At 50.2% G+C, this 27,974-nt stretch overlaps 1 long non-coding RNA gene across 9 annotated transcripts; it reads left to right on the plus strand.

Moving 5' to 3' along the window:
- Positions 1-109: 109 nt before the first annotated feature.
- LOC142829713 (uncharacterized) lies at positions 110-27,974 on the plus strand. Of its 9 annotated transcripts, XR_012904463.1 has the most exons (7): positions 110-1,560; positions 2,999-4,152; positions 14,030-14,268; positions 19,327-21,448; positions 21,952-22,060; positions 27,364-27,429; positions 27,756-27,974. It is a non-coding gene; the product is annotated as an uncharacterized LOC142829713 (long non-coding RNA). The 9 variants fall into 9 exon arrangements; XR_012904461.1 differs by lacking the exon at positions 27,364-27,429; XR_012904459.1 differs by lacking the exons at positions 27,364-27,429; positions 27,756-27,974 and adding an exon at positions 14,652-15,164 and having other exon boundaries at positions 21,952-23,276.

The following is a 27,974-nucleotide window of genomic DNA, read 5'->3' on the forward strand; positions in this document are numbered from 1 at the left end:
CGCACCGAGCGCTTGGAACGGGCCTTTGGGTTCCAAACCGGCTCAGTTGCTTAAAGGGGGAAGCGGGGGGGGGGGGGGTCGATTTTAACTCGCCCCCTCCCCTCTTTTCAGTCGTGTGTGCGTTGGGTAACTCCCTCCACTGGAGAGCCAAGGCGGTTTTTAATGCGGCGCCGTCACCATTTGCGTCCACATTGCTTCAAACCGAATTGTTCCTTACACACAACACGCGGGAGCCCTCAGATTATCCAGCGGCCACTTGCCAGTTCTGGGGTTTACTCCAATTCCCCCCCATCCCCAGAGACAGCAGCGTCCCCTCCTCGGCCGGTGGACACCAAGGCCAGGCGCTCCGCCTCTCCCTGCGCACATCGGATTGATTTCTTCTTTGGCGAGAAAGGGTCGTGCGAGCACGGACCCTGCGCTCGCAAGCGGCGACGTGTTCTGCTCGGTTGGCCTTCCAATGGGCCATTTGAGGGCCTCTACTCAAAAGACTTGTCTTGTTTGTCCTCGTTGGTGGTTGCGCTGGTCAGAGGAACGTGCTCATAACAACCCCCAACGTATAAGTTTAAAACAACCCCCAACGTATAAGTGCGCACCTGCCTGCCTATTGCACACGCAGTCACATAACCGCACACCTCCCTGCCTATTGCACACATACTCACATAACCGCACACCTCCCTGCCTATTGCACACATACTCACATAACTGCACACCTCCCTGCCTATTGCACACGCACTCACATAACCGCACACCTATTGCACAGGCAGACACATAATTGCACACCTGCCTGCCTATTGCACACGCAAACACATAATTGTACACCTGCCTGACTATTGCACACGCAGACACATAATTGTACACCTGTCTGCCTATTGCACACGCACTCACATAACCGCACACCTATTGCACAGGCAGACACATAATTGCACACCTGCCTGCCTATTGCACACGCAAACACATAATTGTACACCTGCCTGACTATTGCACATGCAGACACATAATTGTACACCTGTCTGCCTATTGCACACGCACTCACATAACCGCACACCTATTGCACAGGCAGACACATAATTGCACACCTGCCTGCCTATTGCACACGCAGACACATAATTGTACACCTGCCTGACTATTGCACACGCAGACACATAATTGTACACCTGTCTGCCTATTGCACACGCACTCACATAACCGCACACCTATTGCACAGGCAGACACATAATTGCACACCTGCCTGCCTATTGCACACGCAGACTCATAATTGCACACCAGCCAGCCTATTGCACACGCAGACACATAATTGTACACCTGCCTGCCTATTGCACACGCACTCACATAACCGCGCACCTGCCTGCCTATTGCACACGCAGACGCTTTGCACCGGGCTTGGTTAGCTTCGCAGCAAGATTACTGCGGGTAGGCAGACGGCTCGGTGCGCCTGACTTTCTTACAACGCGGCTCGGCAGCGGACCGTTTCTGACGGGCTCTCCCGCCGAAGATGTCCATCTCCCGGATCAAAGGGCGCTCGGGACAGGAACTCGCCGGAGCCTGAACCCCTGCGTCTCGGTAGGGTTGTTTTAAACTTTCTCATTCAAAGGGGGGGGGGGATCCCGACTTTGTGGCCTCTCCCCCCGCCCGTCTACTCCAGCGCCCCTCCCAGCTTGCCCCTGAGATTTTTACTGCGGAGGAAAACTCCTGGGGTGGGGGGGATCAATCCCCTCCCCCCCCAAAAAAACTGGTGCAAACGTCCGGAGCCGCTTCCCCGGGCTTCCCCCGCCCCTTCCCGGGCCGAGTTCACCCCGGGTTTTGGCTGCGGCTCCCTGCTTCCAGGCCCGGGTCCAGGCGGTGCTGTTCGGTCCTCCCGCAGTGCGCCACACCGCGGGGTTAAAGTCTGGTTTCCACTCCAGCGGGCTGAAATGCGGCGTGCGGGCAACCCGCCGCCCTCCCCTGCTGCTGGGGGTGAAGCCTATTTAAGGGGGGGAGTTACCCCGTAAGCTGGGACCCTTCTCGCTTTCTGTTCTCCTCGCTGTCTTGCCCGGAGGTGCCCTTGGCCCGTAGGAAGGACAGATCTCTCCCCAGGCAGGTGTCTGCCCAAATCAGAGGGCGTGGGACGCAGACACTGTTTTGGGGAGACACCAGATTCGCCCGCCTGGTGTAAACGGGTTCGAATAGCGCCCGGGCGGGGAGGAAACACCGAACTTCTGTATTCCTTGCTCGGCGCGTTTATCCGCGGACGCGCGGGCTGAGGGCGCAAGGAAATGGACAGAGCCGTTTACACGGGAGTCCGCGGGGATCGCAGCCCTAAATCGAGAGGCGGCCTTTGGTTCTGCTCTCTTGGCGGGGCTGGAGACGTGGGGGGATTTGGAAGTGAAGGCTCTAGAAAAGGCGTCGAGCTAGAAAGCGAAGGAGAGTGAAAATGGTTCTGCCCTAGGAGGAGGAAAAAAAAAGGTTTGGTTGGAAGCAAACCGTTGAATGTTGCCAGGCCCTCCGCGGCCACACACAGGACCGCTCCGAAACCCCCTAAGTCTTCTCAGTATCGCCGGGGGGTTGTTAAACGGCTCCTCGGCGACCCACAGATGGAGGCAGGCTGTAGGAATAAAGCGGAGTTTATGACATTCACGATCCAACGGAGGGACACATCTCCACGGGGAAACAAAATTCATTCCTCCTGGGCCAGAGGAAAATCAAGCGCTTTAGAAACCAGGGAGCCTGCGGTGTCAGATCCAGTGTTCCCCTGGGTCTGTAAAAAACAAACCAAGCAACCCAACACAATGTCTCTTTCCCGGGTTAAAAACCAACCCAAGCCCTCCGCTTTTTGTTAACCCATCATTTAAAATGGAAGCTTCTGTAGCTGTTCATTTGGGGATTTCGGGGTTTTTTGCAAGCACGCTCGGTGGGTAAAAAGAAAGGCTAAAAATGAATTAAAATGTGTGTGTTTGATGTGTCCAGCGGTTAAAAAAAAGGACCAGTGTAACGTGTCAAAACCTGCCACTCTATTTTCCAGAGCTTTTGGAAAACACCCGTTTGGTTGTCGAGCAAATAATGTGGCAAGCAAGCTCTCCTGTCTGCCCGCCGGCTTTTTCCCACCCCTCTTTGAAAAGAACAATTCGATTTCATTTCGACTTTGAAAGCGACTTCGCTCGGATCCATTCGGCTTCGTTCACCTGGCTCCTTGGCAGCTGTAACACATTTCCTGCCGCTGTTTGATCCCGCGTGGGAGCTGCGGGGAAGGGGGGGGCGGGTTGCAGGATCCTTTTGCGAAGAGTAACATTTAGGCTTTTCAAGAGAGAGTCCGGTTTGCGGGTGCCCGAAAACGGAAAGTCGTTTTGAAAAGGGGCAGCGAACCAATTAAAGAGCCGGGCGAAGAGGAGCGGCTGCGGTGTGTCCCTTTACATTAAAGCAAAAGGGAAGCGATCCGTGCCTGCAGGAGACACCGCGGTTTGTCTTCCCACGAGAAGATCCGAATTCGTGCTCTGGATCCGGATCGCCCATCGCTCACAGCGAATCGCTCATAAAAGGGGGTTATTATTTCTGTTCTTCCGAGGGAGCCAGCTTCTCCGGAGGGGGGAAAACAGAGCCTTCCTAGCCTTGTCAATTTCACTTCGCTCCACGCCTGGGTGCAGCGGATTGGACACCGTTTCAAAGCGCTGCTGTTGTGTGTAAACCCAGCCCGAAATCACTCCACTTCGCTTTCGCAAACAGGGGCGATTCCAAACCCAATCCGCCCAGAAACTTCCCCGGGAGGTGGAGATTTCCCTGGCTCCCGAGGAGGGAAACAACCAGAAAGTAAAATCTCCAGCCTGTGCTTTGCTGCCGGGTGCAAGGCCCATGTACCAGACAGTCCAGCTTGTCTAGGGCAACCAGGGAGCGGTTCATTCCTCCACGCGGAAAGCTGGAAAGTGGAGGAGACATTTTATTAAAGAAAGAAAGTCCGCCCCCTTCCCCCGGGCTGGGTTGAATTGGGAAATTGGAACTGGTTTGGATCTCTCTTGGCTGAGCGCAATCAGGAGCGTTTCGTGCGGGGAATCGGATTCAGAACGGATGAAAGTGACCAGGGGAGACAATTCGGGATGGATTCGTCTGGACCCGCCTCGCCACGCTCCGGAGACTCGGTGAAACGAAGCCGGCTCCGGGTCGGACCCTAGCAAGATCGGAAAGGTGGGAGGGAGCGGAAGGGGTCAGAAGCCCGGAGTGGGGGGGGATTAATGCCCCCGGGGTAATTGATGATTATGGTTTCCCGCTAGCAAACGGAGCAGGGGGAGGGGGCAGATACTGACTCTGAGATTGTGAATTCAGGTGGCTTTTCTCCCCCCTCCCCCCCACACTTTCCTTCCTTATCGATCTCATCTAAGGAAAGTGATTCCCAACACCCCTTGCCCTCGCTCCTATTTCCCCCGTGTAGACATGCCCTGGTGGCTGGGATCAGACCTGCAGCCGTTTCTGAGGGCTGCAGGCGCTGCCCCTCCCTCCCCCTGTTAATCTGTAACCCATCAGCCTCCCTCATCAAAGGGCACAATGTGGAAAATCAAGACTCACACACTCAAAAGGGCAGCCCCGGGGGAGGAACCTGGTGGGACATTAAAAGTTGATCAGACTTCAAAGTGCTGCATCATTTCCTTTTAAACTCGCCTAATGATTATGGGGGTGGGGTTATTAACTTGCTTTGGCTGGAATTTTATCTCCCTCATTTATCTCCCCCCCCCCAGCCTGGCTAAGTGGAGTTTGGGAACTCCGAAAAGTCACGAGGCGGACACTCTTTAACCACAGGCTCTTACTTGCGCACACTTTTGGGTGGCTGATGGCGGAATCCTACCCCCCAAGAGCCAAACGTCTTCCCTTCTTGCCTGCCAGGGGTTAGCCATAAGCGGAGTCTCCTCTGTGCCTCTTTCCACTCATCCTTATCGATTTCCTTCTGCTCAGGTGGTTCAGAATTATTTAAAATCAGGTGTCCTGTCCACCCAGCCCTCAACTCCAATTGCTGGGGTTCAGGGGTAGCTGGGTGAATCAGTTTCAGCAAAAAGAAAAAGGAGTCCGGGGGTACCTTAAGGATTAACCATTTTATTATAGTGATAGAAATGTAGCCGTGTTAGTCTGGGGTAGCTGAAGCAAAATGCAGGACAATGTAGCACTTTAAAGACTTTAAAGATTTTATTATGGCAGAAGCTTTCCTGAGTTGCAGCTGATGCAGTGAGTTGCAACTCGGAAAAGCTTATGCCATTTGTCTTCCTCCCCTTCATTTTTTTCCTTCTCCCCCCCCCCCCCCCCCCCCCCGCTTTCTTATTTATTCTTGGATCTGGACTTTCAACACTCACATCATCTGAAGAAGTGGATTGTGCCCACGAAAGCTCATGATACTACCTACATGTTTTCTTAGTCTTTAAAGTGCTACCAGACTATTCGTCGTTTTTTAAGTTTTTCCTGTTACAGACTAAAGTAGCTACCCTGCTGAAGCATAATAAAATGGTTAGTCTTTGGGGGCACATCGACACCACAGGGCAAAAATCGAATTACGCTATGCATCTTCAGCTACGTCAATTGCGCCGCTGATGTCGAAATAGCTTCATTCGGCTTTTGGCGCTGTCTACACAGCAGGAAGTCGAAGGAAGAACACACTCCCTCCGACGTCCCTTATGCCTCGTGAAATGAGGGGTACAGGAGTTGGAGTAAGAAGTCCTCCAGCTTGACATTTTGAAATAATAGCTTGCTATGTAGGTGCACTCTTTGTTATTTCAAAATAACATAAAGTCCTGAGGGTGAAGGACAGACAGATCTCTCCTCACCACACACAGAGGCTACATCCAGACTGGCATGATTTTCTGGAAATGCTTTTAACGGAAAAGTTTTCCGTTAAAATCATTTTTGGAACAGAGCGTCTAGATTGGCACGGACGCTTTTCCGCAAAAGCACTTTTTGCAGAAAAGCGTCCATGGCCAATCTAGACGCACTTTTGTGCAAAAAAGCCCCAATCGCCATTTTCGCGATCGGGGCTTTTTTGCGGAAAACAAATCTCAGCTGTCTACACTGGCCCTTTTGCACAAAAGTTTTGTGCAAAAGGGACTTTTGCCCGAACGGGAGCAGCATAGTATTTCCGCAAAAAGCACTGATTTCTTACAGTAGGAAGTCAGTGCTTTTGTGGAAATTCAAACGGCCCGTATAGACAGCTGGCAAGTTCTTCCAGAAAAGCTGCTGATTTTCTGGAAAAACTGGCCAGTCTAGACCCAGCCAGAGAGGCAGGCTAATAGACGGACAGGGATAGCACTATCAGGTTGCATCTACATAGCATCCTAAACTCGAAATAAGATAAATAAAGTCATATCTTATTTTGATTGAATTTCGAAATAGGCTATTTAATAATAAGTGCCAAATTTCAAAATAATGTGCTACTTTGAGACATCCCTTAACCCTCGTGGAACAAGGTTTACTGGGAGGTTGAAATAGCATGCCCATTATTTCGAAAAATATTTCAAAATAACGGCTGGCTTGTGAAGACATGAGGCAGTGTAGACATACCCTTAGTGAGACACCAGAATAAGAGTCAGGAAACCTGTGTTCTGTTTTTAGCTTCCCCGCTGCTGCTTTGGACAAGGCACTTTGGTTCCCACTGAACAATGACAGAAAACAGAAGTCAGGGAACAGAGGTTAACTGTGGCCGAAGAATGAATTCACAAGTATAAATAATACATGAAGGCTACGTCTACACTGGCATGATTTTCCGAAAATGCTTTTAACGGAAAACTTTTCCGTTAAAAGCATTTTCGGAAAAGCACGTCTAGATTGGCAGGATGCTTTTCCGCAAAAGCACTTTTTGCGGAAAAGTATCCGTGGCCAATCTAGACGCGGTTTTCCACAAAAAAGCCCCAATCGCCTTTTTTGCGATCGGGGCTTTTTTGCGGAAAACAGTACTATGCTGTCTACACTGACCCTTTTGCGCAAAAGTCTTTTTCCAAAAAAAAAGAACGGAAGCAGCATAGTATTTCCGGAAAAGCACTGATGATTTTACATGAGATCGTCAGTGCTTTTCTGGAAATTCAAGCGGCCAGTGTAGACAGCTGGCAAGTTTTTCCACAAAATCAGATGATTTTGCGGAAAAACTTGCCAGTCTCGACACAGCCCATTGGTAAAGAAAGAAGCACCAATGAGAACAGCAACATGAGCTAAGTTTGCAGCTTTGCTCATTAGGATGCCTTGTAGTGTATTATCTAGTCAGGGATTGGTTTCCCTAATTAGTAAGCCAGTCATAAAGCATGTAATGTGCATCTGTTTTATAATCACTGGAGATATTTAAGAGTAGGTTAGATAAACATCTGTCAGGGACGATCTGGATCTGCAGGGTCCCACACTCTAGGTACAAGCCAGATGTGGCTATTTGGCCAATTGCGTGTGGCTAGTTGGCTCAGAAAGTGTGTGTCTACACTGCACTGTAACTCAAAACAAGATATGCACTTCGTGCTACGCAAATTGCGTATTGTATTTCAATGGTATTTTGAAATCGCTTCTTTCATCATTTGGCGCTGCCTACACAACACCCCATTCCAAAATCAAGTGCTGTTCCGAAACGTCCCTTACTCCTTGTAGAGTGAAGTTTACAGGGACATCGGAATAGTGAGCCCAAAATAATGGGCTTGCTGTGAAGTCGCGGGATTGCTAGTTCGGGATACTCCCGAAATAACGTTGCAGTGTAGCTACACCCCAAAGTGTTTACGTTTTCGGAATAATGTGGCTACTTCACCATAGCGGTAGCCTCTGTAGTGGCTACTGATTCAGAATTGGTTGGGCACCACGGACTAGACAATGCTGGGTCCTGCCGGGAGGGCGGGGGGCTGGTCTCGGAGAGCTCTCGAGGTCCCTTCCAGTCCTAGTGTTCTATGGTTCTATAGATGTGGATCGGTTCGGGTGTAGCTTTATGAAATGCCAGGGGAGAAGCCCCGGTGACCAGCCTACCATGCTGCGGAAGGAGATATAGAAGCAAAAACTATAGGAGCCCTTCTCCTGGGCCAAGTGACTTCGTCTGCTTGGTTCTTTAGGTCCTGTCCACGCTACTCACTGAAAGGGAACCCAGCCCCAACCAGCCCCATGGGTATTAAAGTAGGCTTCACACTGAGCCCTGCTTAAAACCCACCAGCTCCTGACCCCCACCTTAGCTTACTGCTTGCTCTCTATTTTGGACTGGCTCTTTGTTCTCTGGTTTGGAGGGAAGGCTGGGTGCAGGAGCAGGGTGGGGGTGAAGAGGGTGGAGGGGAGGTTGGGTGCAGGAGCAGGGTGGGGGTGAGGGGACTGGAGGAGAGGCTGGGTGCAGGAGCAGGGTGGGGGTGAGGGGGGTGGAGGGGAGGTTGGGTGCAGGAGCAGGGTGGGGGTGAGGGGACTGGAGGAGAGGCTGGGTGCAGGAGCAGGGTGGGGGTGGGGGGTGGAGGGGAGGTTGGGTGCAGGAGAAGGGTGGGAGTGAGGGATCTGGAGGGGAGGCTGGGTGCAGGAGCAGGGTGGGGGTGAGGGATCTGGAGGGGAGGCTGGCTGCAGGAGCAGGGTGGGGGTGAGGCTGGAGCAGGGTGGAGGGGAGGGGAGGGGAGGTTGGGTGCAGGAGCAGGGTGGGGGTGAGGGGACTGGAGGGGAGGCTGGGTGCAGGAGCAGGGTGCGGGTGAGGGATCTGGGGGGGAGGTTGGGTGCAGGAGCAGGGTGGTGGGGGAGGGATCTGGAGGGGAGGTTGGGTGCAGGAGCAGGGTGGGGGTTAGGGATCTGGGGGGGAGGTTGGGTGCAGGAGCAGGGTGGGGGTTAGGGATCGGGGGGGAGGTTGGGTGCAGGAGCAGGGTGGGGGTGAGGGATCTGGAGGGGAGGTTGGGTGCAGGAGCAGGGTGGGGGTGAGGGATCTGGAGGGGAGGTTGGGTGCAGGAGCAGGGTGGGGGCGAGGGATCTGGAGGGGAGGCTGGGTGCAGGAGCAGGGTGGGGGTTAGGGATCGGGGGGGAGGTTGGGTGCAGGAGCAGGGTGGGGGTTAGGGATCTGGGGGGGAGGTTGGGTGCAGGAGCAGGGTGGGGGTGAGGGATCTGGAGGGGAGGTTGGGTGCAGGAGCAGGGTGGTGGGGGAGGGATCTGGGGGGGAGGCTGGGTGCAGGAGCAGGGTGGTGGGGGAGGGATCTGGGGGGAGGTTGGGTGCAGGAGCAGGGTGGGGGTGAGGGATCTTGGGGGGAGGTTGGGTGCAGGAGCAGGGTGGTGGGGGAGGGATCTGGGGGGGAGGCTGGGTGCAGGAGCAGGGTGGTGGGGGAGGGATCTGGGGGGGAGGTTGGGTGCAGGATCAGGGTGGTGGGGGAGAGATCTGGAGGGGAGGCTGGGTGCAGGAGCAGGGTGGTGGGGGAGGGATCTGGGGGGGAGGTTGGGTGCAGGAGCAGGGTGGTGGGGGAGGGATCTGGGGGGGAGGCTGGGTGCAGGAGCAGGGTGGGGGTGAGGGATCTGGAGGGGAGGCTGGGTGCAGGAGCAGGGTGGTGGGGGAGGGATCTGGGGGGGAGGTTCGGTGCCGGAGCAGGGTGGTGGGGGAGGGATCTGGGGGGGAGGTTGGGTGCAGGAGCAGGGTGGTGGGGGAGGGATCTGGAGGGGAGGCTGGGTGCAGGAGCAGGGTGGTGGGGGAGGGATCTGGGGGGGAGGTTGGGTGCAGGAGCAGGGTGGTGGGGGAGGGATCTGGGGGGGAGGCTGGGTGCAGGAGCAGGGTGGGGGTGAGGGATCTGGAGGGGAGGCTGGGTGCAGGAGCAGGGTGGTGGGGGAGGGATCTGGGGGGGAGGCTGGGTGCAGGAGCAGGCTCAGGATGGGAGGTGCAGGTGGGGGTGCGAGGTTTGGGCAGAAGAGAGGGTGCAGGAGCGGGGTGGGGGTGCGAGGTCTAGGCATGAGGGGGATGGGAGTGTGAGGTCTGGGCAGAAGGGATTGAGGGTGCTTACCTGGCACCATGCCCCCACCCCCGCAGCTTCCATTGGCTGTGATTCTGGCCAATAGGAGCAGCAGGGAAAGCCCTCAGGGGAGGGGTTTCCTGCTTTGCCATTCCCCCAGCCAGGGCAGAGGGAGCACGTGGAGGCCGCTTCCTTCCTCTTTGAGTCAGATCCGGCCCATGAGGCTCCAAACCCCAACCCCCACAGCAGGAATCCGGCGTTCACGCTCCAACCATGCGAGGGGGGGATCATGGCGCAGGCTTCCCCCTGTGGGAGGAGGAGCCCCGAGCCCACGGCCCACCTGCAAGATGGTCACGGACCACACTCTGAGAACCACCGGGGGAGAGTTACCTGGGGAGTAGCAGGACAGGTTTGCCTGGCGTCTTTCTCTCCTCAGCTCAGGCATGAGGGGGCTGAAACCTAATCCATGGAAGCGGGCAAGGGTTGGTGTCCGGATGTGATGGCTGTACATGAGGCTGCTGCAACTCCAGGTGTTGGAGTGTGACACGTGGGGTCCCATTCCAGATTCTTGCATTGCCCCAGGAGGACACGCCCATGGAAGTGATAGGCAGTGTTCCCTAATGGGGATCTAATAAGGCTTGGGGGGGGGGTCCAGTCTCAGCTTAGTCACTAAGCTATTGTGCAACCTTGGCCCAGTCACTGTTACTTGCACGGCGTCAGTTTCCCCATCTGTAAAATGGGCACGGCAGGACTGATTTCTCACAGCAGGGGGGCTCCATCCCACAGGGCCGTAGTGGGGAGAGCTGCAGGTACATGCTGCAACGGGGCCTGTCAGCAGCACTTTGCATTCCAAGGCTTCCAGAGTGGCTGATACTAGAGTAAGGGGGCTGGCAAGAAGGGCCAGACCATCTCACATGATAGGGGGATGTGATCTGTAGGGGCCCACCCAGGCTGTGGTTTAATAGACAGAGAGGATGGGGAGCTCTCACAGGGGGAGAACGGGGGAGGGGAGAGATACTGCTCCCTCAAGTCAGGCAGAAAAGAGGGAAATCCCCACTGCTTTTAGCTCCCCTTCGCCTTAAGCTCTGGGCCTAGACTGCCCAAGTCAGGCCTCCCACCTAATTCTGCAACCGCTGTGCAATCAAATCTCCCTCTGAGCGTGAGAGTTGGATGCAAGAAGAACACAGGACCAGGGCCATTGGGAGTCACATGTATTCTGAGCCTAAAAACAATCTACCCTGGGCAGCTCCTTTAAAGAAGATGCACCAATAATATTAGCACTTGCACCGCTCGCAGGACTTGTCCACCCTGGCAAGTTTTTGTCACCAATAACTGAGTTTTGGCGAGAAACCAGTGAGAGCGTTTACACTGCAATGTGACTTTTGCCGGGAAAAACACCCAATTTTGGCGAAAAAACTTCCGCCCTGGGAGAGGCTTTTGTCTTTCCGCCTCCCTTTGTTGACAAAGAGCCAGTGAGGACTCAGCTGTTTGTTTTGTATCTGATAGTGCCTGCCCTATAGTGCTGCTCAGTGTTTTGTGATCTCTGCTGCCCTGCAGGCATGTGTCCCTCCCCTTTCAAAGGTCTGGGAAATATCTGACAGCTGAGTGAATTGCTCTGTTTGGGTAACAAACTAAGAGCAAATCATTGGAATGCTTCTGTTCTGCCCTGCTAGAACACAGGGCAGGCAGGCTGCTGCTGCAGGGGGAGGGCTGGAGAGATAGCCGTGCTGTTTTGGCATTCCTCAGCATGGACCACTCACAAGAAGTGCAGGGATCATCTCTGCCTTCCCACAACACTGCACTGCTGGGTGCTCACCCACAACGCCAAGCTCTATCGGTCAACAAGGTGTGAGCCATGTGGCCATGAAACGTCAACAATGGGAGGCAGAAAAAAACGGTTTTCACTTCTGGCGACTTTTGCTTGTCAATGGCACTTTGGTTGCCAAACCTTCCTGGTGTAGATACAGCCACATTGGCAGCCGGTTGCAACCGCCCACCTGTGCATGCAGAGGGTGTCCGCTCATCAGTGGCCCTGCTGATTCTCCAAGTCTCAGATACTCCTTGTACGGTCTTTCCCCAAGGACCACTTACGAAGCTCTGCAGAGGGAAAGGAGCATCTCTGGGGTTTGGTACCTGATCCAACATGCTATGCCCAGCACGTCTCAGTCCCCTTTGGATCCAGATGAAGAAGTGGGTTGTGCCCACGAAAGCTCATGATACCATCTACATGTTTTGTTAGTCTTTAAGGTGCTGCCGGACTATTTGTTGTTTTTTAAGTGTTTCATATCCATTTTTATCTCCAGGAAGGATGGACTAGTGGGTAAAGCACTGAACTACTCTAGTCCTACTGCTTTATAGGACCTGTTGCCCATGACGTCACTTTATGCCTCAGCAATCCGTCTGTAAAATGGGCACACTACATACTGACTGGCTACTTCCTTCCCAGGATTCGTACGATAAGGGTACTGGGCATGTTAAGTTGTAGAGGAGCATTACTTAGTGGCACATTGCTTAACATCCTCCCTTTGAGAAAGATGCTTTTGTCTAGAAAAGTGTTTCCCAATTTTATTTGGCCACGGAACCCTTTTAAACACGAAAGAATTTTGCGGAGTCCCTAATCACAACCTAATATATGGAGCTGAAAAAGCAAACTACAAATAAGTAAGGTTAATAATAAACAAATGCTAAACAAGCTCATGAGACCAACATTTAGTTTAATTGCACAAATTTAAAAACAAAAATCACATCATCTATTTTTTTAAATCATAAAATGTGATTTAATGGAATTTTCTCGCGGAACCCTTATTTTCACTTCGCGGAACACTGGGGTTCCGTGGAACATCATTTGGGAAACAGTGGTCTAGAAACTAGATGCACATTTTGGACAGGGAAGGTGAGTAGCCATCCGAACAAACCTTGGAGGGGCATGGTGAGTTTTCAGTCACTGGAAGTTTTGGAGACTGGCTGAGGTTCTAAAAGAGATCCTGTAGGTATCGGCTGGACGAAAACATGACGGGATGAGATTCTTTGGAAGCCAGACTGTCTGAAGAGTGTGGCCCCTTCCGGCTTTCCAATCTATGAATTTTCCTCCTGGAAAGATTTGTCTGGAAACCGTCTATGGGACCTTAGATGATTCATATATTTATTTTCCCCATTGCCGTATGAAAGGCAAACCGAGTGTTTCCATCCGCGACTGCTAGGTGCTTACAACACTGACATTCGCAATGAGAAAAATAGTCAGGGAGGCATCTTAGCAGCAGTTTTATTGTGTTAATAAGTTTGGCGTCTATAAGCAACATATGTAAATGGCTGATATACTGTCTTGCTGCCATTTAACATTATGTTGCTGAGGTGACTGGGTGCCAAGTCTGCAGCTTTTCGACTAATATGCTGGGAGCTGCCAATTTTTTTAGGTTGTTTTTTTTTTAATTTAAATAAGTTAGCAATCTGCCCGTGCCAAAACAATGACTCGGGCCCTTGCGTCTCCTTTGAGAATTCCTAGGAGTGTGGATAAATATTGTGTGTGTTTATCCTTCTTTTCAGCTGAAGGGCCCAAAAGCAAAATCTCTGAGAAGAACCAGAGGAGGCTTCTCAATCGATTCGTTTCTCCACCATTCCTTTTTGGTACAAATCAATCACTTGGAGACATATCCCTCCACCTTTAGAGCAAGGAACTCAAGCCATGTCTTCACTACATGGATGATCGATGCTGCCATAATCGATCTTCCGGAGTTTGATTTAGTTAGTCTAGTTAAGACTTGTTAAATCAAACTCAGAGGGTGCCCCTGCCAGCGTCCGGTATTCCTGCTTCTGCAAGGAGTAAGGGAAGCTGATGGGAGTGTTTGTTCCCATTGGCTTCCCATTCTTAAAACAAAGTGTGTTGACTCCAGCTAGGCAGGGAACCTTGAAACAAAATCCGTCGACTCCAGCTATATAACTAACTTAGCTGGAGTTGCGTATCTTAATTCCATCTTCCCTTTTAGTGTAGACCTGGCCTTACTGAGCAGCGAGGACACTGGGTCGTTTTATTGCAAACAAAGCATCTTCATCCTTGCTGTATTTCCTGGGCCAGCCCTGTTAAAGTTCAACGACTGATTTTGGGGGCGGGTGGGGGAGCTCCAATCTTGCTCTGATGCCTGCAGTGTTTAGTCTACACACTTGCTTTTCAGCAAACCTCCACTGGTACCTGAAAGAGACCAAGGGGAAGGGCTCTGATAGCCACCAGTGGCGATCATATCTCGTCTTCCCTCTGCAGACACTCAAGACACGGAGCATGGTGGCGTAGAATACTTGGAGAAAACTCCACAAGCTTGCCAAGCAAAGCCATCCTTGTTGGAAGCGTAGATGCCAATAGCTCTGTGCTTCCCCCTTCTCAGGCTGGGGGTGAGGAGAAGGGGAAAAAAAGACGGTTAGTTTCTGTCTCGTAATTTTCAGTTCATTTATGTTGAATTGCTGGTTTCTTGCAGTCATATGGATGGCAAGCTCCCAGCCATTATTAGTGTAAACAGATTTGTGCACAGTATATTTAGCCATTCCATATTGCTTTCAGGAAGTGTGCACATTTTAATGGCTTATACTTAGAGGGCCATATTCTGCCGTCGCGCTGTAGGAAGGCGCCAAATGGGAATGGCGCATAAAACAAACATTGGGTGGCGCGCTCGGGCTGCAAGGCTCTTTTGGGGTCATGAAGGAAACCGTTAGGGCAGAGTCCGGGGAATCTGGCTTGGTTGTCACCTTCCTTCAAAGCAGGCGTCAGTCAGACAATAATACCGTACGTTTATTCACCTGCAGATCTCACAGCGCTTGGCAGGAGTGCAGGAAGATCACAAATGGGGAATATTAGGTAAAGGGAGTGGAACAGACTTCTCCAAGGGGAGAGTTAGTGGAACAAATGGATGCACAGCCCGAGTCTCCTGAGCTAACCCCCAAAAGTTGGCTTTCTTGTTGTCATTCCTTTCGCGGCGTGTCTGCCAAGCTAAATAGGAGTCAACAGTGTGACACTGTTGCAAAAAAAGCAACCATCCTCCTGGGAGACATGCACAGGAGTGTTGTGAGCAAGACACGAGAAGTCGTTCCGCTCTACTCTATGCGGATTAGGCCTCAGCCGGAGTCTTGTGTCCAGTTCTGGGCCCCGCATTTGAGGAATGATGTGGAGAACTTGGGAAAAAGTCCAGAGAAGAGCAACAAACGTGCTGAAAGGTCTAGAGAACATGAGCGAGGAGGGAAGACTGAAAGAACTGGGGTTTAGTCTGGAGAAGAGAAGACCGAGATGGGACATAATAGCAGCTTTCAAGCATCTAAAAGGTTGTTACAAGGAGGAGGGAGAAAATGTCTGAATCATAGAATCATAGAATCATAGAATAATAGGACTGGAAGGGACCTCAAGAGGTCATCGAGTCCAGCCCCCCGCCCTCAAGGCAGGACCAAGCTCCGTCTACACCATCCCTGACAGATGTCTATCTAACCTGTTCTTAAATATCTCCAGAGAGGGAGATTCCACCACCTCCCTTGGCAATTTATTCCAATATTTGACCACCCTGACAGTTAGGAATTTTTTCCTAATGTCCAATCTAAACCTCCCCTGCTGCACTTTAAGCCCATTACTCCTTGTCCTGTCCTCAGAAACCAAGAGGAACAAATTTTCTCCTTCCTCCTTGTGACACCCTTTTAGATATTTGAAAACCGCTATCATGTCCCCCCTTAATCTTCTTTTTTCCAAACTAAACAAGCCCAGTTCATGAAGCCTGGCTTCATAGGTCATGTTCCCTAAACCTTTAATCATTCTTGTCGCTCTTCTCTGTACCCTTTCCAATTTCTCCACATCTTTCTTGAAATGTGGCGCCCAGAACTGGACACAGTACTCCAGCTGAGGCCTAACTAGTGCAGAGTAGAGCGGCAGAATGACTTCACGAGTTTTGCTTACAACACACCTGTTGATACAACCTAGAATCATATTTGCTTTTTTGGCAACAGCATCACACTGTTGACTCATATTCAACTTGTGGTCCACTATGACCCCTAGATCCCTTTCTGCCATGCTCCTTCCTAGACAGTCGCTTCCCATCTTGTATGTATGGAACTGATTGTTCCTTCCTAAGTGGAGCACTTTGCATTTCTCTTTATTAAACCTCATCCTGTTTACCTCTGACCATTTCTCTAACTTGCTAAGGTCATTTTGAATTATGTCCCTATCCTCCAAAGAAGTCGCAACCCCACCCAGTTTGGTATCATCCGCAAACTTAATAAGCGTACTCTCTATCCCAATATCTACATCATTGATGAAGATATTGAACAGTACGGGTCCCAAAACAGACCCTTGAGGAACTCCACTTGTTATCCCTTTCCAGCAGGATTTAGAACCGTTAACAACAACTCTCTGACTACGGTTATCCAGCCAATTATGCACCCACCTTATCGTGGCCCTATCTAAGTTATATTTGCCTAGTTTATCAATAAGAATATCATGCGAGACCGTATCAAATGCCTTACTAAAGTCTAGGTATATGACATCCACCGCTTCTCCCTTATCCACAAGGCTCGTTATCTTATCAAAGAAAGCTATCAGATTAGTTTGGCATGACTTGTTCTTCACAAACCCATGCTGGCTATTCCCTATCACTTTATTACCTTCCAAGTGTTTGCATAGGATTTCCTTAATTACCTGCTCCATTATCTTCCCTGGGACAGACGTTAAACTGACCGGTCTATAGTTTCCTGGGTTGTTCTTATTCCCCTTTTTATAGATGGGCACAATATTTGCCCTTTTCCAGTCTTCTGGAATCTCCCCTGTCTGCCATGATTTTTCAAAGATCATAGCTAAAGGCTCAGATACCTCCTCTATCAGCTCCTTGAGTATCCTGGGATGCATTTCATCAGGACCTGGTGACTTGCTGACATCTAACTTTCCTAAGTGACTTTTAACTTGTTCTTTGTGAATCCTATCTTCTAAACCTACCCTCTCTCTGCTTGTATTCACTACATTAGGCACACCTCCAGACTTCTCGGTGAAGACCGAAACAAAGAAGTCATTGAGCATCTCTGCCATTTCCAAGTTTCCTGTTACTGCTTCTCCCGCCTCACTAAGCAGTGGGCCTACCCTCTCCTTGGTCTTCCTCTTGCTTTTAATGTATTTATAAAAAGTCTTCTTGTTTCCCTTTATGCCTGTAGCTAGTTTGATCTCATTTTGTGCCTTTGCCTTTCTAATCTTGCCCCTGCATTCCCGTGTTGCTTGCCTATATTCATCCTTTGTTAGTTGTCCTAGTTTCCATTTTTTATAGGACTCCTTTTTTATTTTGAGATCGTGCAAGATCTCCTTGTTAAGCCAAGCTGGTCTTTTGCCATATTTTCTATCTTTCCTACACAGCGGAATTGTTTGCTTTTGGGCCCTTAACAACGTCCCTTTGAAATACTTCCAACTCTCCTCAGTTGTTTTTCCCTTCAGTCTTGCTTCCCATGGGACCTTACCTACAAGTTCTCTGAGCTTATCAAAATCTGCCTTCCTGAAATCCATTACCTCAATTGTGCTGGTCTCCCTTCTACCTTTCCTTAAGATCATGAACTCTATTATTTCGTGATCACTGTCCCCTATACTGTCTTCCACTTTCAAGTTCTCAACTAGTTCCTCCCTATTTGTTAAAACCAAATCCAGAACAGCTTCTCCTCTGGTAGCTTTTTCAACCTTCTGAAACAGAAAGTTGTCTCCAATGCAGTCCAGAAACTTATTGGATAGCTTGTGCCTCGCTGTGTTAGTTTCCCAACAAATGTCTGGATAGTTGAAGTCCCCCATCACCACCAAATCTTGGGCTTTGGATAGTTTTGTTAATTGTTTAAAAAAGGCCTCATCCATCTCTTCCACCTGGCTAGGTGGCCTGTAGTAGACTCCTAGCATGATATCACCCTCGTTTTTTACCCCTTTTAGCTTAACCCAGAGACTCTCTACACAGCTATCTCCTACATTCATCTCCACTTCAGTCCAAGTGTGTACATTTTTAATATACAAGGCAACCCCTCCTCCCTTTTTTCCCTGTCTGTCCTTCCTGAGCAAGCCGTACCCTTCCATACCAACATTCCAATCATGCGTCCCATCCCACCAGGTTTCTGTAATACCAATGATATCATAGTTGTATTTATTGGTTAGCAATTCCAGTTCTTCCTGCTTATTACCCATACTTCTCGCATTTGTATATAGGCATCTAAGATACTGATTTGATCTTGCCTCCCTGTTGTGCCCTGACCCTCCTTTCTCCTTGCCATTATAGGCCGTAGTCCCCCCCATTTCCAACCCATCTCCCAGTCCCGCACATGCAGCACTTACCTGTGGGCTTTGCTCACCTGCCCCCAACAAACCTACTTTAAAGCCCTCCTCACAAGGTTAGCCAGTCTGTGTCCAAACAAGGCCTTCCCGCTCCTAGAAAGGTGAACTCCATCTCCGCCAAGCAGTCCTTCCTGGAAGAGCACCCCGTGGTCAAGGAAGCCGAATCCCTCCTGGTGGTTCTTATGGAGGGTAGGTCCATCAGTGGCTATTAGCCAGGATGGACAGAGATGGTGTCCCTCGCCTCTGTGTGTCAGAAGCCAGGAATGGGTAACAGAGGAGGGATCACTTGATACTTCCCTGTTCTGTTCATTCCCTCTGGGGACCTGGTTTTGACCACTGTGGGCAGACAGGACACGGGGATAGATGGACCTTTGGTCTGACTCAGTGTGGCCGTTCTTATGTTCTTAATTTATTTTCCTTAACCTCTGAGGACAGGACAAGAGGCAATGGGCTTAAACTGCTGCAAGGGAGGTTTAGGTTGGACATTAGGAAAAACGTCTTAACTGTCAGGGCAGTTCGGCACTGGAATAAATTGCCTAGGGAAGTTGAGGAATCTCCATCATTGGAGTAGGACAAGAGCTGAGGCACATGGGGCCTGTGTGGGTCTCCCTCGATGAAAACTGGGTGGCCACTATCAAATCCCCCCTCGCTCTTCGCGTCTGCAGACTAAACAAACCCAAGTCCCTCAGCCTCTCCTCATAAGTCATATGCTCCAGCCCCCTTAGGTCAGCAAGCAGCTCAGGGTGAGATTTTTCACACCCCTGAGTGTAGTTATGCCAACCTAGTTTTCTAGGACTTGATCTACACTACAGAGTTGGTGCCAGGTAAGGTGACTTATGCTGAACTAACCCTGTAAGTGCGGACATGACAGAGTTGCTCCTGCCAATGGAAGTCACCCTCGGCACTGACCTAAAAACTCCATGAGAGGCGTAGTGCTTAGGTCAATGCAGTGTGGGCAACACAGTGTCCAGGCAGACACTGCATTTTTGACATTGCTTGTTGGCCGTGTGGAAGCAGGACTAAGGGAGAGGGGATTTGGGTGGCCATTTCAGGGTTTGTCAGTAGCAGAGCAAGAGTCTGGGTCACTCTGACGCCTGCTAATGCTAGAGCTTGAAGAGACGCTGTGTTCACCTCTCTGTCTCTCTCTCCAAGATAAGAGTGGAATGCTTACCTCAGTGAGAACCTTGAGATAAGACAGTGTCCGATGGAAACCGAGTGACCAGGGAAGTAATTGTTTAATGTTATATGTAATAGAAAGGTATATATATTGGTTTTTAATTGCTTTGTGTGACGGTGCGTTGGGGGTCCCCCGTCTCCTGCACCCCGAAATGGCACAAACAGACTGCACCAGCCAGTGGAATAGAGGAAGTTTATTGCCTCTCCAGGATACAGTACAGCACAGATGTAATCTGGTTACAGAGCTGGGCTAGGATGCCTCAGGCCCCCTTGAGATGGGGGAGACTGGGCCCCTAAACTCCAGCCCCTTTCCCTAGGCTGTCTCCTCCATGCTTCCAGCCAGCAACTAACTAACTCTCTTTCAGCCCTGCCCCCCAGCCAGGGCAGCATCCACCTTCCTTTGTTCCTCTCCATGGGGGGTGTCTGGCCCTACTGGTTTGCATAGTGACTCATCCTGTTTTGCTGGGTCGTGGTACCCACGGCAGCCAGTGGGGGTTACCCCAGAGCCAGCAGCATAGAAACCAGCCAGGTACCCCCACTACGTCACACTTTGTATTTGAAGATTCGCTTATGCTGTCTTCCCTTGCAATATTGCTCGAATAAACTGCCTCTGGCAACTTGTTGCTTAAACACAACTCAGAGTGAAGGCTCGTTATCTTCCACAGCTGTCAACACCACGAGGGGGAGGAAGGATTCCAGTTGTCAGTGCCCCACATGTTTAAGTTGGTGAAAGTTAGGATGCCTCACTGGCAGAGGGGGTGTAGCGTGGACATGAACTACCTCAATAATAACTGTAGTGGCTGTACATTGACCTTACTTAGCTTGACTTAGTTTTGTAGTGTCGACAAGGCCTAATCTAGACAGGGCCCCTGTCAGGGAACCATAGAGTTTAAGGCTAGAAGGGACCACACTCCTCCAGTGCACTGTATCTTATAGAGGCGGGACAAGTCTTGTAGTATGTCAGGGCAGGAGAATGGGTGTCAGGCTGTTTGGGTTCCATTCCTGGGACAAGATCCACAGAATCAGATGGAAAATAAACCACCATCATCCTCATTTAGCCCCATCCATATAAATAACGTGGTGCCTTCTGAAGTGTAATTGACATTTCATGCTGTTCCAAGGAAAACTATATTACGATGCAACGTTATTTTGATTTTGCATTAACAGGAGCGTTCTGAGCAAGACACGAGAAGTCATTCTTCCATTCTCCTCCGCGCTGCTTAGACCTCAATTGGAGTATTGAGTCCAGTTCTTTCATTTCATGAAAGATGTGGAGAAATTGGAGAGGGTCCAGAGAAGAGCAACTAAAAAGATGAAAGGTCTAGAAAACATGAGCTATGTGGGAAGGCTGAAGGAATTGGGTTTGTTTAGTTTGGAAAGGAGAAGACTGAGAGGGGACATGATAGAGGTTTTCAGGTATCTAAAAGGGTGTCACAGAGAAGAGGGGGGGATTATTCTCCTTGGCATCTGAGGACAGGACAAGAAGCAATGGGCTAAAACTGCAGCAAGGGAGGTTTACTTTGGACATTAGGAAAAACTTCCTACCTGTCAGGGTGGTTAAACACTGGAATAAATTGCCTAGGGAGGTTGTGGAATCTCCATCACTGGAGATATTTACAAACAGGTTAGACAGACACCTGTCAGGGATGAGAAGGTGCGTGGTCGTGCCGTGAGGGCAGGGGACTGGACTTGATGACCTCTCGAGGTCCCTTCCAGTTCTAGTGTGCTATGAGTCTATGATTTAGTAGCACTCAGTGTTCGTATTAACACCTCAGAGGCCCAGGCGCTAGGCGCTGTACAAACCCAGGACCAAAAAATGGTCCCTACCCCCAAAGAACTTCCAATCCAGGTATGAGACGAGGGCTACGCAATGGATTCGGACCACAGAGGGAGTGCAAGCGGACAAGGAGACCATTCTGGGCAGCGTGATGGGCAGGGATTTCAATTTTTGTAGGCATCGCCGCAAAGGAGAATTGCAAGGAGGATTTTGAAAGTGGGCCGTGATAAGAGATGGTTACGCAGAGCTCATCCCATGCGTGCCGGGCGCAGGAGAAAGCAGGAAGCTTGCGTGAAGACGTCACAAGTGGGCTGATCAGAGGTGAGTCTCGACAGCCCAGTAGTGAATGAGAGATGACAGGTGGGCGGGGACGAGGCCACAAAGCGCCTTGAAAGTGAAGCCAAGTAGCTTACAAGTGAAATGATAGAGTGAGGGGCATTGTTGAAGGAGAGAAAGGGGGGAGGTTGTCAATGCAAGTCAGGAAACCCCTCTTTGCGGCTGCATTCTGAACGGATCCGAGCAAGGCAAGATCAGACCAGAGAGAAGACTTTGGCCATTTTCAAGACACAAGATGATGGGCACCTGGGTGGGTGTGTTAGTTGTGGGGGGAGAGAGGAAAGGCCGTAGCTCAGAGATGTCAGGTGGGCAGAAAACACAGGCGTTCTCTGCAGATCCGATCTGGAAATGCTTAAAAAGCAGCAGCACTTTGCAGCACGAGTAAGCTCAGAGGGCTATGACATGGATTGGCGGTCACCTATTCCGATTGCTTGTGTGTAGGGGGATTCAACGTTTTCTATTAAGGATTGCTGTGTTATTCAAAACAGATTTGATCTTGGGCGGACACCATCGGCCTTACGCAAAGAAACATCCCACCAGCATGAAGGCGAAGTCTACCTGCAGATGGATTCGATCCAACCTTCAATTTGCATCTGCGTATGTTTCCTTTTGTGGCTCAGTTTGGTCAGTGTTATTTGCTGGTTGCCAACCCTGTATTTAAAAATATGGGACTAATTTCTGAGCACCTCTGCGCTCCCCCACCTCCCAATATGATTATCATCATCATTAATAATAACAACCCTGGAACTATACTCACCTACATTCACCCAAAGGTATTTCTTGCTGTTTTTTGCAGCACTCAGAAACTCCTGAGCTTGTTGTATAGAGATTAAAATATAAAGCATGTCCCTTGTAATAAGGGACTGTCGACAACCTTAGCTGGCAGCCCCTGGTAGAAAAGAGCCCAGGACTTGCAGCCCCCCACATGAAACTTTCCCTTTCATTCATATGAACACTGGCCCTACATGGAAGGATCTTGCTGGTTTCAGCAAAATTATAACCATTTCTCCATTCCGCTCCCCCGTTCTCCAAGTCCAGTGCAACTCAGTGGAATTTAAAGGGTCCCATTGATGAAAAATACCCCCCAGTGGTGCCTGCTGTTTTCTTGCCTACTCCTGCTCTGAGTGAGCCCTGTGATCACTAGACTCAGGAGAGTTTTGAGCGGGGATACATCTTTGTGTGACTCCGAGCCTTTGACTGCACTTTGCACCTTGTCAGTTTCAGTCCTAGGCGACTCAGAAGGTGCACAGCCCCCATGTCTCTGCTAAAATCTTAATTGCTAAATGGGGTGCCCCCTCATGCTCCCTCCCTATTCCACCAGGAGACCCTCCCTGCACACTTTCGGCGACAGGCACCAGTCTCCTATGTTTTCCCCGCTGTCATCAGGCCTCTGACTCCACAATCAGTCTTTCCTGGGTACATTCGTAGATCCAGGTAGAGTCTCATGACTTCATTGTGGCTCCCCAGGGCTTTGTCTGAGCAGAGCAAAATGCAAGATTGGGGGTATTCATTCAGTGTGGGTCAGTTAGCGTGGATTCTTCACACAGCAGCCAGGGGAAATAGAAAAAAAGGTAATGGGAACATGTCAAAGGTACAGTCATAAAACCTGGCAAAGGGACTCAGAGAACCTGACACCCATCGTGAGAAATTTTCCATGGAGGAGGACGATTGTTTAGAGACGTGTTTTAATGATCTTCAGCAACTCACCAATGAAATATGTTAAAAGCAAATTTTAGATGAAGGTCCTGTCGACTAACACGGTAAATTGAGAAACTGATAGTACGGCAAATGCTTATTAAATGGCTTCATTACTCTTGAGTGGATCTTTTACAGGCTAATAGCTCTGGCAGGCTCTTTCACTGTTCTCTTGGATGGGGCGGGTGAGTGGACATTAAGACCCAGCAGTGCCCCAAATTTTTGGGTGCCCCACGCAGCTGTGTATTCTGCGTGTGGGTCAGGATGGCACTGGCCACACCTGCTGAGGGTCTGGGCCTAGATTTCGAGCTGTAATGTTTCTAGCTGTGTGTGGCTGGTGGGAATCAGTTCTGCACCAGCGCCTGCTTTCCAGAAACCTGTAACCGTCGGAATGGAGACTGGCGTCATTGAGGGTAGGATCCGGCTTTCATTTACAGCACACAGATGGGTGCTGCAGTTGATGAGCCATATCCTCAACTGGTCTCAGCCAGTGTTGCTCCACCGAAGCCAAGGAAACAGTCCCAATTTACACCAGGGAGGGCCGGGCGCTCAGTTTTGGAGACAAGCGGATCTAATGCAAAACTGAATAAAATGGACAATTTTAGGACGGTTAGGACCCCCCCATTTTAAATTTGTTACCCCCCCCCCAAATTTAACCCTCTCCCCCGCCCCCAAAATCTCGATATAACTGTGGTCAGTGCAGTGACACCAGGAGAGAGCTGGTGCAGCTGAGCCGAGCCAACATTCGGGCGCTGAGATGGGTCGGGGTCCCACCCTGCCATCCTTACCCTGCCTCTCGTTAGCAGCCCATTTGAAATCGATGGGCCTCCTCCCATCGCCGCCACACACTCGGCTGGTCCAAAAAAAGGCTCTGCCAAAGGACGAAGTGCCTCTGTGGAGACAAAAATGGCCCAGCAATTACGAATCCAGGCTCAGCATCTGCAAAGCTCACACCGGGTGAGATGGCCCGGAGGAGGCGAGGGGATGCAGCATGGGAGAGGGGGACAGAATTGGGCCCTCTGTGAGTTATGCTTTTCATTCTGGCTGCCTGTGTAAACAGACAGCTGGAAGAAGAGTGTTCAGATGCCAGTGAAAGATGCCGAAAAGGCTGCTGTAACATGCCTGGAAGGGAGTTTTAGGCTCAGCCAGTCTCTGAGCCCAACGGCAGAGGGGAAGGAGTTTGGGATCTGTCTCACCATGGCTACCCAGGGTCGAGAAAAGTATGCCAGCTCAGGGGGCGGGGTGGGGTCTCAGACATCAAGCTCCTTTCAGCGAGGGAGAAAGCCAGAACATCAGGGCGCTGTTATTGGATGTCATAATCCCCCTCCAGAGAGTGTGAAAAATCAATTAGAAAGAATTAGTGATGTGCCGAAGCTGGAAGTGGGTATTGTGCGGGGTGAATCACAGGCCCCGTCCTGCAGAGACCGACTCACATCAGCCGTCCCGACTCAGGCGAGTAAACCCAGTTCCCTGGCTGTCAGTGGCGTTATTCCTGATTTACACCCACATACGTTAAAGAGAGGAAACCCAGCAGCAACAACGCTCACGGACAATTATTCGCAGCGCCTTGCAAGTTGCAGTATTAATTTGCAAATCATTACTCAGATACAGAAGACAAGGATTGCTTATTAATGGCTTCGTATCAGCTTGGTTTCTTCCCGAGGCCTAGATCTTTTAAAAGGCATTTAGTCGCCTAACTGCCTTTCGGAGCTGCTCCCGGCTGCTCAGTGCCTTCCACATCCCAAAATGCTTTTCGACTAGTGGACTATGCGACAGAGAAAGCACCGGCTGGGGCTGAAAAGTAGGCGATGAGCGATTAGCGTCCAGCGTTAGGTTTCTCGCCCAGGTAGAAATGAAAGTTCGTAAGGAGCGTGATTGTGTGGTGGTGCGGTGGTGTGCATCTGCGAGGCTTGTGTTCCTCGAATGCCCCGAGAAAAGGAGAATTTAGACTGGGGAACTTCCTATCAGACTGCAAAGTCCTTTCCCAAAGCAAACTTAAAACATTTAAATCCCGAGCGGACAAAGCAGGCAGGCCCTGATTCGGGAAAGCAGTTAAGCACATGCTTAAATCCATTCCTACTCAGGACAGCCGTTAAGTATGTTTTTAAGTCCCTTTCGCTTCAGCAGGGCTGGGGAGGTTGAGATTAGACGGTGGGGAATCATGCTGCTTTGGCCCTAGTGGCTCGGGGCTGGCACATGTTCTAACTGAGTTTGGCCACATCAGGTCTAAGCCAGCTCCCACTGAGGCAAGTAGAAATAGGATCAAGCCCTTTATTTCTAGGCTGTGTCTAGACTAGGGCACAGGCTGCACGTGGGGCCCTCCTTCATCTCAGCAGGCCGCAAGATTGTCGGAATCAGGACGGTGTCCCTAGGATTTGCTGGTTGTGCCCACTGATCCGGAGCAGTGCTGGGATTGGCCGTAGAGGGAGCGCCCGGCTTTCACCGTCAGCGCTGTGTGCAATCAGCACCCGCCTCCCTCACGGGTGCTGGGTCTCCGTGTCTGTCACTTTACTAACACCAGTAGGAAAAAAATGTTGCGGATGGAACCCAGTGGAATCTGGCAACCCTGCACGTGGGCAGCAGTGAACAAAATGTCTTGTGGGCCGCACATCGAACCCCGACGGGCCACAGGGTGCCCACTGCTGGTTTAGTCTAACTCCCTATAACACAGCCCCACAATAATTCCTAGAGCAGAGCTTTTGGATAAAACATCCAGGCTTGATTTAAAAATGGAGAATCCACCATGACTCTTGGTAAATTGTCCGGAAGGAAAATTCCTCTTGCTGCTAAAAATGGACATTGTATTTCCTGTCGTTATTGGTTGAGCTTCGACTTCCAGCCACTGGGCCGTGTTAGATCTTTCTGTACTAGATCAAAGAGCCCGTTAATTTTGGTCCTCCATGTAGATACCAAGTTGCTCTGTAACCTTCAGTTAAGCTAAACACATTAAGCTCTTTGAGTCTGTCACCACAAGCCAGCTGCTGTAATCCTCTACTCATTCTTGTGGCTCCTCTCTGAACCCTCTTGGCTACGTCTAGACTACATTCCTTTTTCGTAAAAGGGATGTAAATTAGACGTATCGCAATTGCTAATGAAGCGGGGATTTAAATCTCCCCCGCTTCATTAGCATAAAAATGGCTGCCGCTTTTTTTCGGCACGGAGCTTTGCCGGAGAAAAGCGCCAGTCTAGACGCTGATCTTGCAGAAAATAAACCCTTTTCTGAAAGATCCCTTATCCCTTATTTCATAGAGCATAAAAGCTAGATCCCTTTTCCTTATTTCATAGAGGGATAAGGGATCTTTCGGAAAAGGCTTTATTTTCCGCAAGATCAGCGTCTAGCGCTTTTCTCCGGCAAAGCTCCGTGCCGAAAAAAAGCAGCAGCCATTTTTATGCTAATGAAGTGGGGGAGATTTAAATCCCCACTTCATTAGCAATTGCGATACATCTAATTTACATCCCTTTTACGAAAAAGTGATGTAGTCTAGACATAGCCTCTTCAGTTTAGCAACATCCTTCATACAGCCAGGAGCAGCCCGAGGACGGCTGCAGCAGCTGGCACCCCAGGCAGAAGGCACGATTGGCGCCCCCGCCTGCACGGCCATCAATGGCTGTGATGTCATCATTGGACGCCCGGGCACCCCATGACATCATCATTGGGTGCGCAGGCTGGCGGCACCCTAGGCGATTGCCTAGTCTGCCTAGGCTCACGGACCACCCCTGCATACAGCGCACAGGCAACCTGCGGAACTCCTTGCCAGAAGATGTTGTGAAAACTAGGACTTTAACAGGGTTCAGAAAAGAACTTGATACATTCACGGAGGTTAGGTCCATCAATGGCTGTTAGCCAGGATGGTTAGGGATGGTGTCTCTAGCCTCTGTTTGTCTGGAAATGAGTGGTAGGGGAGGGCTCACTTGATGGTGCCTGTTCTGTTCACTCCCTCTGGGGCACCTGGCCTTGGCCACTGTGGGCAGACAGGACACTGAGCTGGATGGACCTTTGGTCTGACCCCGTCTGGCCTTTTTTATGTTTGTATCCTTCTTGAATTGTGAGCATTAGAATTTTTGCCAAATATTTGCCATTCTAGTCTGACTCGAACTTCCCTTAATTGTGCATCCCAGAATCACATTAGCTCTTTGGACCCCCGCGTCACACTGGGAGCTCATGTCCTGCTGATTATTCACCAAGACTGTCAAATCTTTTTCAGAGTCATTGCTTCCCCGGATGGAAACTCTCCCACCCTGGAAGGATGGCCTGCATTCTTTGTTCCTAGGTGCATACATTTACAGTTAGCCCTATTAAAAAGCCTCTTGCTTGCTGGTGCTCAGCTGACCGAGCGATCCTGATCACTCTGCATCAGCCAGCTGCTCTCATTATTTACCGTGTGTACAATTTTTGTGTCATTTGAAAACTTCAGCAATGACAATGTTATGTTTTCTTCCAGGTTGTTAATTAAAATGCTATAGAGTTTAGGGCCAAGAACTGATCCTTATAGGAGACCTCACTAGAAATACACCCAGTCAATGAGGATTAAAATATTGCCCCAACATTAACTTTCTTCTGTTTTGTTTTTTGGGTTTTTTTTTTTTAACTTCCCAGATTTATTGAAATTCCAAGATGTATTGAAAACCAACATTAACAAGACCAGTTAGTTCGATCAGCCTGCTCTTTTAAAACTCTTGGATGCAAATTTATCTGAACTTGCTAATTTAAAAATGTCTAATGTCATTAGTGGCTGGAATGGAAAATATGTTATCATATGATATGACTACATGATCTGTTTTCTTCTTGAAATATAGAACAGAAATGTGTATTGAA

Source organism: Pelodiscus sinensis, chromosome 5, assembly GCF_049634645.1.
Source record: "Pelodiscus sinensis isolate JC-2024 chromosome 5, ASM4963464v1, whole genome shotgun sequence".
NCBI lineage: Eukaryota > Metazoa > Chordata > Testudines > Trionychidae > Pelodiscus > Pelodiscus sinensis.